A 13,909-nucleotide genomic window follows, 5' to 3' on the forward strand; every position below is an offset into this window, starting at 1 on the left:
AGTATAGACAGTATGGACACACCTACTCATTCCAGTCATGTATCTATAGTCCCAGTCAGTATAGACAGTATGGACACACCTACTCATTCCAGTCATGTATCTATAGTCCCAGTCAGTTTAGACAGTATGGACACACCTACTCATTCCAGTCATGTATCTATAGTCCCAGTCAGTATAGACAGTATGGACACACCTACTCATTCCAGTAATGTATCTATAGTCCCAGTATGGACACACCTACTCATTCCAGTCATGTATCTATAGTCCCAGTCAGTTCAGACACACCTACTCATTCCAGTCATGTATCTATAGTCCCAGTATGGACACACCTACTCATTCCAGTCATGTATCTATAGTCCCAGTCAGTTTAGACAGTATGGACACACCTACTCATTCCAGTCATGTATCTATAGTCCCAGTCAGTATAGACAGTATGGACACACCTACTCATTCCAGTCATGTATCTATAGTCCCAGTCAGTTTAGACAGTATGGACACACCTACTCATTCCAGTAATATATCTATAGTCCCAGTCAGTATAGACAGTATGGACACACCTACTCATTCCAGTCATGTATCTATAGTCCCAGTTTGGACACACCTACTCATTCCAGTCATGTATCTATAGTCCCAGTTTGGACACACCTACTCATTCCAGTCATGTATCTATAGTCCCAGTCAGTTTAGACAGTATGGACACACCTACTCATTCCAGTCATGTATTATAGTCCCAGTCAGTATAGACAGTATGGACACACCTACTCATTCCAGTCATGTATCTATAGTCCCAGTATGGACACACCTACTCATTCCAGTCATGTATCTATAGTCCCAGTCAGTTTAGACAGTATGGACACACCTACTTCCAGTTCCAGTCATGTATCTATAGTCCCAGTCATGTATCTAGACAGTATGGACACACCTACTCATTCCAGTCATGTATCTATAGTCCCAGTCAGTTCAGACAGTATGGACACACCTACTCATTCCAGTTATGTATCTATAGTCCCAGTCAGTATAGACAGTATGGACACACCTACTCATTCCAGTCATGTATCTATAGTCCCAGTCAGTTCAGACAGTATGGACACACCTACTCATTCCAGTCATGTATCTATAGTCCCAGTCAGTATAGACAGTATGGACACACCTACTCATTCCAGTCATGTATCTATAGTCCCAGTCAGTTCAGACAGTATGGACACACCTACTCATTCCAGTCATGTATCTATAGTCCCAGTCAGTTCAGACAGTATGGACACACCTACTCATTCCAGTCATGTATCTATAGTCCCAGTCAGTATAGACAGTATGGACACACCTACTCATTCCAGTCATGTATCTATCCCAGTCCCAGTATGGACACACCTACTCATTCCAGTCATGTATCTATAGTCCCAGTATGGACACACCTACTCATTCCAGTCATGTATCTATAGTCCCAGTCAGTATAGACAGTATGGACACACCTACTCATTCCAGTCATGTATCTATAGTCCCAGTCAGTTTAGACAGTATGGACACACCTACTCATTCCAGTCATGTATCTATAGTCCCAGTCAGTATAGACAGTATGGACACACCTACTCATTCCAGTCATGTATCTATAGTCCCAGTCAGTTTAGACAGTATGGACACACCTACTCATTCCAGTCATGTATCTATAGTCCCAGTCAGTATAGACAGTATGGACACACCTACTCATTCCAGTCATGTATCTATCCCAGTCCCAGTATGGACACACCTACTCATTCCAGTCATGTATCTATAGTCCCAGTCAGTTTAGACAGTATGGACACACCTACTCATTCCAGTCATGTATCTATAGTCCCAGTCAGTATAGACAGTATGGACACACCTACTCATTCCAGTCATGTATCTATAGTCCCAGTCAGTTTAGACAGTATGGACACACCTACTCATTCCAGTCATGTATCTATAGTCCCAGTCAGTATAGACAGTATGGACACACCTACTCATTCCAGTCATGTATCTATAGTCCCAGTCAGTTTAGACAGTATGGACACACCTACTCATTCCAGTCATGTATCTATAGTCCCAGTCAGTATAGACAGTATGGACACACCTACTCATTCCAGTCATGTATCTATAGTCCCAGTTTGGACACACCTACTCATTCCAGTCATGTATCTATAGTCCCAGTCAGTTTAGACAGTATGGACACACCTACTCATTCCAGTAATGTATCTATAGTCCCAGTCAGTATAGACAGTATGGACACACCTACTCATTCCAGTCATGTATCTATAGTCCCAGTATGGACACACCTACTCCTTCCAGTCATGTATCTATAGTCCCAGTCAGTTTAGAGTCCCAGTATGGACACACCTACTCATTCCAGTCATGTATCTATAGTCCCAGTCAGTATAGACAGTATGGACACACCTACTCATTCCAGTCATGTATCTATAGTCCCAGTCAGTTCAGACAGTATAGACACACCTACTCATTCCAGTTATGTATCTATAGTCCCAGTCAGTATAGACAGTATGGACACACCTACTCATTCCAGTCATGTATCTATAGTCCCAGTATGGACACACCTACTCATTCCAGTCATGTATCTATAGTCCCAGTATGGACACACCTACTCATTCCAGTCATGTATCTATAGTCCCAGTATGGACACACCTACTCATTCCAGTAATGTATCTATAGTCCCAGTCAGTATAGACAGTATGGACACACCTACTTATTCCAGTCATGTATCTATAGTCCCAGTATGGACACACCTACTCATTCCAGTCATGTATCTATAGTCCCAGTCAGTTCAGACAGTATGGACACACCTACTCATTCCAGTCATGTATCTATAGTCCCAGTCAGTATAGACAGTATGGACACACCTACTCATTCCAGTCATGTATCTATAGTCCCAGTCAGTTTAGACAGTATGGACACACCTACTCATTCCAGTCATGTATCTATAGTCCCAGTCAGTTCAGACAGTATGGACACACCTACTCATTCCAGTCATGTATCTATAGTCCCAGTCAGTATAGACAGTATGGACACACCTACTCATTCCAGTCATGTATCTATAGTCCCAGTCAGTATGTAGACCCAGTATGGACACACCTACTCATTCCAGTCATGTATCTATAGTCCCAGTATGGACACACCTACTCATTCCAGTCATGTATCTATAGTCCCAGTATGGACACACCTACTCATTCCAGTCATGTATCTATAGTCCCAGTCAGTAGACAGTATGGACACACCTACTCATTCCAGTCATGTATCTATAGTCCCAGTATGGACACACCTACTCATTCCAGTCATGTATCTATAGTCCCAGTCAGTTTAGACAGTATGGACACACCTACTCATTCCAGTAATGTATCTATAGTCCCAGTCAGTTTAGACAGTATGGACACACCTACTCATTCCAGTCATGTATCTATAGTCCCAGTCAGTTCAGACAGTATGGACACACCTACTCATTCCAGTCATGTATCTATAGTCCCAGTCAGTATAGACAGTATGGACACACCTACTCATTCCAGGCATGTATCTATAGTCCCAGTCAGTTTAGACAGTATGGACACACCTACTCATTCCAGTCATGTATCTATAGTCCCAGTCAGTTTAGACAGTATGGACACACCTACTCATTCCAGTCATGTATCTATAGTCCCAGTATGGACACACCTACTCATTCCAGTCATGTATCTATAGTCCCAGTCAGTATAGACAGTATGGACACACCTACTCATTCCAGTAATGTATCTATAGTCCCAGTATGGACACACCTACTCATTCCAGTCATGTATCTATAGTCCCAGTCAGTATAGGCAGTATGGACACACCTACTCATTCCAGTCATGTATCTATAGTCCCAGTCAGTATAGACAGTATGGACACACCTACTCATTCCAGTCATGTATCTATAGTCCCAGTCAGTTTAGACAGTATGGACACACCTACTCATTCCAGTCATGTATCTATAGTCCCAGTCAGTTTAGACAGTATGGACACACCTACTCATTCCAGTCATGTATCTATAGTCCCAGTCAGTTTAGACAGTATGGACACACCTACTCATTCCAGTCATGTATCTATAGTCCCAGTCAGTTTAGACAGTATGGACACACCTACTCATTCCAGTCATGTATCTATAGTCCCAGTCAGTTTAGACAGTATGGACACACCTACTCATTCCAGTCATGTATCTATAGTCCCAGTCAGTTTAGACAGTATGGACACACCTACTCATTCCAGTCATGTATCTATAGTCCCAGTATGGACACACCTACTCATTCCAGTCATGTATCTATAGTCCCAGTCAGTTTAGACAGTATGGACACACCTACTCATTCCAGTCATGTATCTATAGTCCCAGTATGGACACACCTACTCATTCCAGTCATGTATCTATAGTCCCAGTCAGTTTAGACAGTATGGACACACCTACTCATTCCAGTCATGTATCTATAGTCCCAGTCAGTATAGACAGTATGGACACACCTACTCATTCCAGGCATGTATCTATAGTCCCAGTCAGTTTAGACAGTATGGACACACCTACTCATTCCAGTCATGTATCTATAGTCCCAGTCAGTTCAGACACACCTACTCATTCCAGTCATGTATCTATAGTCCCAGTATGGACACACCTACTCATTCCAGTCATGTATCTATAGTCCCAGTCAGTTTAGACAGTATGGACACACCTACTCATTCCAGTCATGTATCTATAGTCCCAGTATGGACACACCTACTCATTCCAGTCATGTATCTATATTCCCAGTCAGTTTAGACAGTATGGACACACCTACTCATTCCAGTCATGTATCTATAGTCCCAGTCAGTATAGACAGTATGGACACACCTACTCATTCCAGTCATGTATCTATAGTCCCAGTATCTATAGTCCCAGTATGGACACACCTACTCATTCCAGTCATGTATCTATAGTCCCAGTCAGTTTAGACAGTATGGACACACCTACTCATTCCAGTCATGTATCTATAGTCCCAGTCAGTTTAGACAGTATGGACACACCTACTCATTCCAGTCATGTATCTATAGTCCCAGTAGTGGACACACCTACTCATTCCAGTCATGTATCTATAGTCCCAGTCAGTTTAGACAGTATGGACACACCTACTCATTCCAGTCATGTATCTATAGTCCCAGTCAGTATAGACAGTATGGACACACCTACTCATTCCAGGCATGTATCTATAGTCCCAGTCAGTTTAGACAGTATGGACACACCTACTCATTCCAGTCATGTATCTATAGTCCCAGTCAGTTTAGACAGTATGGACACACCTACTCATTCCAGTCATGTATCTATATGGACACACCCAGTCAGTTCTAGACAGTATGGACACACCTACTCATTCCAGTCATGTATCTATAGTCCCAGTCAGTTTAGACAGTATGGACACACCTACTCATTCCAGTCATGTATCTATAGTCCCAGTCAGTATAGACAGTATGGACACACCTACTCATTCCAGTCATGTATCTATAGTCCCAGTCAGTTTAGACAGTATGGACACACCTACTCATTCCAGTCATGTATCTATAGTCCCAGTCATGGACACACCTACTCATTCCAGTCATGTATCATAGTATCAGTATATTCCAGTCAGTATCTATATTCCCAGTTTTAGACAGTATGGACACACCTACTCATTCCAGTCATGTATCTATAGTCCCAGTCATGGACAGTATGGACACCTACTCATTCCAGTCATGTATCTATAGTCCCAGTCAGTTTAGACAGTATGGACACACCTACTCATTCCAGTCATGTATCTATAGTCCCAGTCAGTAGACAGTATGGACACACCTACTCATTCCAGTCATGTATCTATAGTCCCAGTCAGTTTAGACAGTATGGACACACCTACTCATTCCAGTCATGTATCTATAGTCCCAGTCAGTTTAGACAGTATGGACACACCTACTCATTCCAGTCATGTATCTATAGTCCCAGTCAGTTTAGACAGTATGGACACACCTACTCATTCCAGTCATGTATCTATAGTCCCAGTCAGTTTAGACAGTATGGACACACCTACTCATTCCAGTCATGTATCTATAGTCCCAGTATGACAGTATGGACACACCTACTCATTCCAGTCATGTATCTATAGTCCCAGTCAGTTTAGACAGTATGGGCACACCTACTCATTCCAGTCATGTATCTATAGTCCCAGTCAGTTTAGACAGTATGGACACACCTACTCATTCCAGTCATGTATCTATAGTCCCAGTCAGTTTAGACAGTATGGGCACACCTACTCATTCCAGTCATGTATCTATAGTCCCAGTCAGTTAGACAGTATGGACACACCTACTCATTCCAGTCATGTATCTATAGTCCCAGTATGGACACACCTACTCATTCCAGTCATGTATCTATAGTCCCAGTCAGTTTAGACAGTATGGACACACCTACTCATTCCAGTCATGTATCTATAGTCCCAGTTTAGATGGGACACACCTACTCATTCCAGTCATGTATCTATAGTCCCAGTCAGTTTAGACAGTATGGACACACCTACTCATTCCAGTCATGTATCTATAGTCCCAGTCAGTCATGTATCTATAGTCCCAGTCAGTATGGACACACCTACTCATTCCAGTCATGTATCTATAGTCCCAGTATGGACACACCTACTCATTCCAGTCATGTATCTATAGTCCCAGTCAGTATAGACAGTATGGACACACCTACTCATTCCAGTCATGTATCTATAGTCCCAGTATGGACACACCTACTCATTCCAGTCATGTATCTATAGTCCCAGTCAGTTTAGACAGTATGGACACACCTACTCATTCCAGTCATGTATCTATAGTCCCAGTCAGTTTAGACAGTATGGACACACCTACTCATTCCAGTCATGTATCTATAGTCCCAGTCAGTTCAGACAGTATGGACACACCTACTCATTCCAGTCATGTATCTATAGTCCCAGTCAGTTTAGACAGTATGGACACACCTACTCATTCCAGTCATGTATCTATAGTCCCAGTCAGTTTAGACAGTATGGACACACCTACTCATTCCAGTCATGTATCTATAGTCCCAGTATGGACACACCTACTCATTCCAGTCATGTATCTATAGTCCCAGTCAGTTTAGACAGTATGGACACACCTACTCATTCCAGTCATGTATCTATAGTCCCAGTCAGTTTAGACAGTATGGACACACCTACTCATTCCAGTCATGTATCTATAGTCCCAGTCAGTTTAGACAGTATGGACACACCTACTCATTCCAGTCATGTATCTATAGTCCCAGTCAGTTTAGACAGTATGGACACACCTACTCATTCCAGTCATGTATCTATAGTCCCAGTGGACACACCTACTCATTCCAGTCATGTATCTATTTAGTCCCAGTCAGTCAGTAGACAGTATGGACACACCTACTCATTCCAGTCATGTATCTATAGTCCCAGTATGGACACACCTACTCATTCCAGTCATGTATCTATAGTCCCAGTCAGTATAGACAGTATGGACACACCTACTCATTCCAGTCATGTATCTATAGTCCCAGTATGGACACACCATACTCATTCCAGTCATTCCAGTATCTATAGTCCCAGTCAGTATAGACAGTATGGACACACCTACTCATTCCAGTCATGTATCTATAGTCCCAGTCAGTTCTATAGACAGTATGGACACACCTACTCATTCCAGTCATGTATCTATAGTCCCAGTCAGTATAGACAGTATGGACACACCTACTCATTCCAGTCATGTATCTATAGTCCCAGTCAGTTCAGACAGTATGGAAACACCTACTCATTCCAGTCATGTATCTATAGTCCCAGTCAGTTCAGACAGTATGGACACACCTACTCATTCCAGTCATGTATCTATAGTCCCATTCAGTATAGACAGTATGGACACACCTACTCATTCCAGTCATGTATCTATAGTCCCAGTCAGTTTAGACAGTATGGACACACCTACTCATTCCAGTCATGTATCTATAGTCCCAGTCAGTATAGACAGTATGGACACACCTACTCATTCCAGTCATGTATCTATAGTCCCAGTCAGTTCAGACAGTATGGACACACCTACTCATTCCAGTCATGTATCTATAGTCCCAGTCAGTTCAGACAGTATGGACACACCTACTCATTCCAGTCATGTATCTATAGTCCCAGTCAGTTCAGACAGTATGGACACACCTACTCATTCCAGTCATGTATCTATAGTCCCAGTCAGTTCAGACAGTATGGAAACACCTACTCATTCCAGTCATGTATCTATAGTCCCAGTCAGTTCAGACAGTATGGACACACCTACTCATTCCAGTCATGTATCTATAGTCCCAGTCAGTATAGACAGTATGGACACACCTACTCATTCCAGTCATGTATCTATAGTCCCAGTCAGTTTAGACAGTATGGACACACCTACTCATTCCAGTCATGTATCTATAGTCCCAGTCAGTATAGACAGTATGGACACACCTACTCATTCCAGTCATGTATCTATAGTCCCAGTCAGTTCAGACAGTATGGACACACCTACTCATTCCAGTCATGTATCTATAGTCCCAGTCAGTTCAGACAGTATGGACACACCTACTCATTCCAGTCATGTATCTATAGTCCCAGTCAGTATAGACAGTATGGACACACCTACTCATTCCAGTCATGTATCTATAGTCCCAGTCAGTTTAGACAGTATGGACACACCTACTCATTCCAGTCATGTATCTATAGTCCCAGTCAGTATAGACAGTATGGACACACCTACTCATTCCAGTAATGTATCTATAGTCCCAGTCAGTTCAGACAGTATGGACACACCTACTCATTCCAGGCTTTGTCTTTATTTGTACTATTTTCTACATTGTAGAATAATAGTGAAGACATCAAAACGTTGAAATAACAAAAGAAAATAGTTTAAGTTTGAAGGGTATCTCCTACCACTGACCTTAAACATGTAGACAGTGTTGAAGGGTGGCTCCTACCACTGACCTTAAACATGAAGACAGTGTTGAAGGGTATCTCCTACCACTGACCTTAAACATGTAGACAGTGTTGAAGGGTATCTCCTACCACTGACCTTAAACATGAAGACAGTGTTGAAGGGTATCTCCTACCACTGACCCTGACCTTAAACATGAAGACAGTGTTGAAGGGTATCTCCTACCACTGACCCTGACCTTAAACATGAAGACAGTGTTGAAGGGTATCCTCCACTGATCACCTTAAACATGAAGACAGTGAAGGGTATCTCCTACCACTGACCTTAAACATGTAGACAGTGTTGAAGGGTATCTCCTACCACTGACCTTAAACATGAAGACAGTGTTGAAGGGTATCTCCTACCACTGACCCTGACCTTAAACATGAAGACAGTGTTGAAGGGTATCATGAAGACAGTCCTGACCACTGACCCTGACCTTAAACATGAAGACAGTGTTGAAAGGTATCTCCTACCACTGACCTTAAACATGAAGACAGTGTTGAAGGGTATCTCCTACCACTGACCCTGACCTTAAACATGAAGACAGTGTTGAAAGGTATCTCCTACCACTGACCTTAAACATGTAGACAGTGTTGAAGGGTATCTCCTACCACTGACCCTGACCTTAAACATGAAGACAGTGTTGAAGGGTATCTCCTACCACTGACCCTGACCTTAAACATGTAGACAGTGTTGAAGGGTATCTCCTACCACTGACCCTGACCTTAAACATGAAGACAGTGTTGAAGGGTATCTCCTACCACTGACCTTAAACATGAAGACAGTGTTGAAGGGTTTCTCCTACCACTGACCTTAAACATGAAGACAGTGTTGAAGGGTATCTCCTACCACTGACCCTGACCTTAAACAGGAAGACAGTGTTGAAGGGTATCTCCTACCACTGACCTTAAACATGAAGACAGTGTTGAAGGGTATCTCCTACCACTGACCTTAAACATGAAGACAGTGTTGAAGGGTATCTAAACATGAAGACAGTGTTGAAGGGTATCTCCTACCACTGACCTTAACATGAAGGGTATCTCCTACCACTGACCCTGACCTTAAACATGAAGACAGTGTTGAAGGGTATCTCCTACCACTGACCTTAAACATGAAGACAGTGTTGAAGGGTATCTCCTACCACTGACCTTAAACATGAAGACAGTGTTGAAGGGTATCTCCTACCACTGACCTTAAACATGTAGACAGTGTTGAAGGGTATCTCCTACCACTGAACCTGACCTTAAACATGAAGACAGTGTTGAAGGGTATCTCCTACCACTGACCTTAAACATGAAGACAGTGTTGAAGGGTATCTCCTACCACTGACCCTGACCTTAAACATGAAGACAGTGTTGAAGGGTGGCTCCTACCAGTGACCTTAAACATGAAGACAGTGTTGAAGGGTATCTCCTACCACTGACCTTAAACATGAAGACAGTGTTGAAGGGTATCTCCTACCACTGACCTTAAACATGAAGACAGTGTTGAATGGTATCTCCTACCACTGACCCTGACCATAAACATGAAGACAGAAACAGGGATTTGGGGAAAGTTACCAGAATTTTGCAACTATACATCAGACAGACTCCATACTAGCTGATGTAAGTCATGTCAGCATTCCTTCTCTGTTGTGGTTTGATGTCCCCATGTTATGGTTCGATGTCCCGATGTTATGGTTTGATGTCCCCATGGTATAGTTTGATGTCCTGATGTTATGGTTTGATGTCCCGATGTTATGGTTTGATGTCCTGATGTTTTGGTTTGATGTCCTGATGTTATGGTTTGATGTCCCGATGTTATGGTTTGATGTCCCGATGTTTTGGTTTGATGTCCCCATGGTATAGTTTGATGTTCCGATGTTGTGGTTTGATTTCCCAATGTTATGGTTTGATGTCCCGATGTTTTGGTTTGATGTCCCGATGTTTTGGTTTGATGTCCCGATGTTATGGTTTGATGTCCCGACCCCACTTTCCTACTCCCTACCACTCCAATGTGACCCTGGAGTTATTAATAGCCTCCTCCTGGAAGGGCTGACTGTATATAAGAGGGAGATTCGTCACGGCAGTTGTCATATCAGACAGACTCTCCAAGTCAACATACCACCTATATAGTAGGTCAGAATTCAACAGTCTATCTTTCCTCCATATCCGTTTGGGTGTTTTGATGAAGTCCTGACCCAGTTGGACCCCCTGCTGCCCCGCCATGACCGTGGTGTTAATGAAAGGTCAGAACATGGGTTTATAGAAGAGGAAGATTCGTCACGGCGACCGTCGCATCAGGGCTGAAACCCAAAGAGCACCACATCCAGTTCACTGTGTAGGGAACAGTGTGTCATTGGGAACACCGCCTGTGTGCGCCCCGAGTAGTTCACTGTGTAGGGAACAGTGTGTCATTTGGAACACCGCCTGCGTGCGCCCCGAGTAGTTCACTGTGTAGGGAACAGTGTGTCATTTGGAACACCGCCTTTTCACTGTGAAACAGTGTGTCATTGGGAACACCGCCTGTGTGCGCTAGTTCACTGTGTAGGGAACAGTGCATTTGCCCGCCTGAGTAGTTCACTGTGTAGGGAACAGTGTGTCATTTGGAACACCGCCTGTGCGCCCGAGTAGTTCACTGTGTAGGGAACAGTGTGTCATTTGGAACACCGCCTGAGTAGTTCACTGTGTAGGGAACAGTGTGTCATTGGGAACACCGCCTGTGTAGGGAACAGTGTGTCATTTGGAACACCGCCTGTGCGTGCGCCCGAGTAGTTCACTGTGTAGGGAACAGTGTGTCCCCTGCGTGCGCCCCGAGTAGTTCACTGCCCAGTGTGTCATTTGGAACACTGAGTAGTTCACTGTGTAGGGAACAGTGTGTCATTTGGAACACCGCCTGTGTGCGCCCTGAGTAGTTCACTGTGTAGGGAACAGTGTGTCATTGGGAACACCGCCTGTGTGCGCCCCGAGTAGTTCACTGTGTAGGGAACAGTGTGTCATTTGGAACACCGCCTGCGTGCGCCCTGAGTAGTTCACTGTGTAGGGAACAGTGTGTCATTTGGAACACCGCCTGCGTGCGCCCTGAGTAGTTCACTGTGTAGGGAACAGTGTGTCATTTGGAACACCGCCTGCGTGCTCCCAGAGTGGTGCAGCGGTCTAAGGCACTGGATCTCAGTGCGAGCGGTGTCACTACAGACACTGGTTCGATTCCAGGATGTATGGTGACTGGGAGTCCCATAGGGCGGTGCACAATTGGCCCACCGTCGTCCGGGTTTGGCCTGAACAAGCAGTTAACCCACTGTTCCTAGGCCGTCATTGTAAATAAGAATTTGTTCTTAACTGACCTGCCTTGTTAAATAAAGGTTCCATAAAACACACAGACAGACACCCCGAGTCGAGTTGAGTCGACATACTTTCCTAACATCAATCCTCTTCCTAAGTGGCTCTAGTTCCTGTACCTTACAGGAATTCCTGTGTTTGAGTATTCACAGAGACAAAGGTGGTGAGGTCACTTCCTGCTTTGCTGTTTTACGTAGCCCGTGATAACACAACGCCACTCCCTCACCTCTTTATCCCGGTCTGTTTGGTTTAGGACACTCGTTTGAGTCAACGTCAGAGGACATAGTTGTATCTGTTCACGTAGCCCTCAACATGTTAGCCTGATGGTCCTAGATCTGTTAGGACTGTCGTGTCAACTCCTATTTAAACATGCTAGCCTGTCGTGTCAACTCCTATTTAAACATGCTAGCCTGACGGTCCTAGATCTGTTAGGACTGTCGTGTCAACTCCTATTTAAACATGCTAGCCTGACGTGTCAACTCCTATTTAAACATGCTAGCCTGACGGTCCTAGATCTGTTAGGACTGTCGTGTCAACTCCTATTTAAACATGCTAGCCTGACGGTCCTAGATCTGTTAGGACTGTCGTGTCAACTCCTATTTAAACATGCTAGCCTGTCGTGTCAACTCCTATTTAAACATGCTAGCCTGTCGTGTCAACTCCTATTTAAACATGCTAGCCTGTCGTGTCAACTCCTATTTAAACATGCTAGCCTGTCGTGTCAACTCCTATTTAAACATGCTAGCCTGACGGTCCTAGATCTGTTAGGACTGTCGTGTCAACTCCTATTTAAACATGCTAGCCATGACAAGGAGCATATGAGTTGACTATGCTGCAGCACAACGTGTCTGTAACCAAGGCTACGGTCTGGATTCAGTCCCATTAGCGGTAAATCAGTGTTATAGCCGGTTTGACATTGAAAGTTAATTTCCTACTGAGCCGATATGTGCAGCGTTTACCGTTTACCGTGAATTCAGTCTCCGTAATCGTGGAAGCATTGCCTTTAAAAGGTGCATAGCCAACAATCGTGGAAGCATTGCCTTTAAAAGGTGCATAGCCAACAATCGTGGAAGCATTGCCTTTAAAAGGTGCATAGCCATCAATCGTTTAAAAGGTGCAAGCATTCGCCATTGCCTTTAAAAGGTGCATAGCCATTGCCTTTAAAAGGTGCATAGCCAACAATCGTGGAAGCATTGCCTTTAAAAGGTGCATAGCCATCAATCGTGGAAGCATTGCCTTTAAAAGGTGCATAGCCATCAATCGTGGAAGCATTGCCTTTAAAAGGTGCATAGCCATCAATCGTGGAAGCATTGCCTTTAAAAGGTGCATAGCCATCAATGCGCGGTCAGATTGATTCCCGTCCTAAGATTGTTTGGGATTTATTTTATTTGAACCTTTAATTAACAAGGCAAGTCAGTTAAGAACAAATTCTTATTTACAATGACGGCGTACCCCGGCCAAACCGTAACCCGGACGATGCTGGGCCAAATGTGTGTCGCCCTATGATCTTACAGTATGTACACTCACAGAAAAAAGGGTTCCATAAGGGTTCTTCGGCTGTGCCCATAGGATAACCCTTTTTGGTTCCAGGTAGAACCCTTTTTGGT

At 43.8% G+C, this 13,909-nt stretch overlaps 1 protein-coding gene across 3 annotated transcripts in view; it reads left to right on the forward strand.

Moving 5' to 3' along the window:
* Positions 1 to 13,909, forward strand: part of gcgra (glucagon receptor a) — a 224,410-nt gene that overhangs the window by 203,825 nt on the left and 6,676 nt on the right. The window lies entirely within an intron of this gene.

The sequence above is a fragment of the Oncorhynchus nerka genome, linkage group LG26, assembly GCF_034236695.1.
Source record: "Oncorhynchus nerka isolate Pitt River linkage group LG26, Oner_Uvic_2.0, whole genome shotgun sequence".
In the NCBI taxonomy this organism is placed as follows: Eukaryota; Metazoa; Chordata; class Actinopteri; order Salmoniformes; family Salmonidae; genus Oncorhynchus; species Oncorhynchus nerka.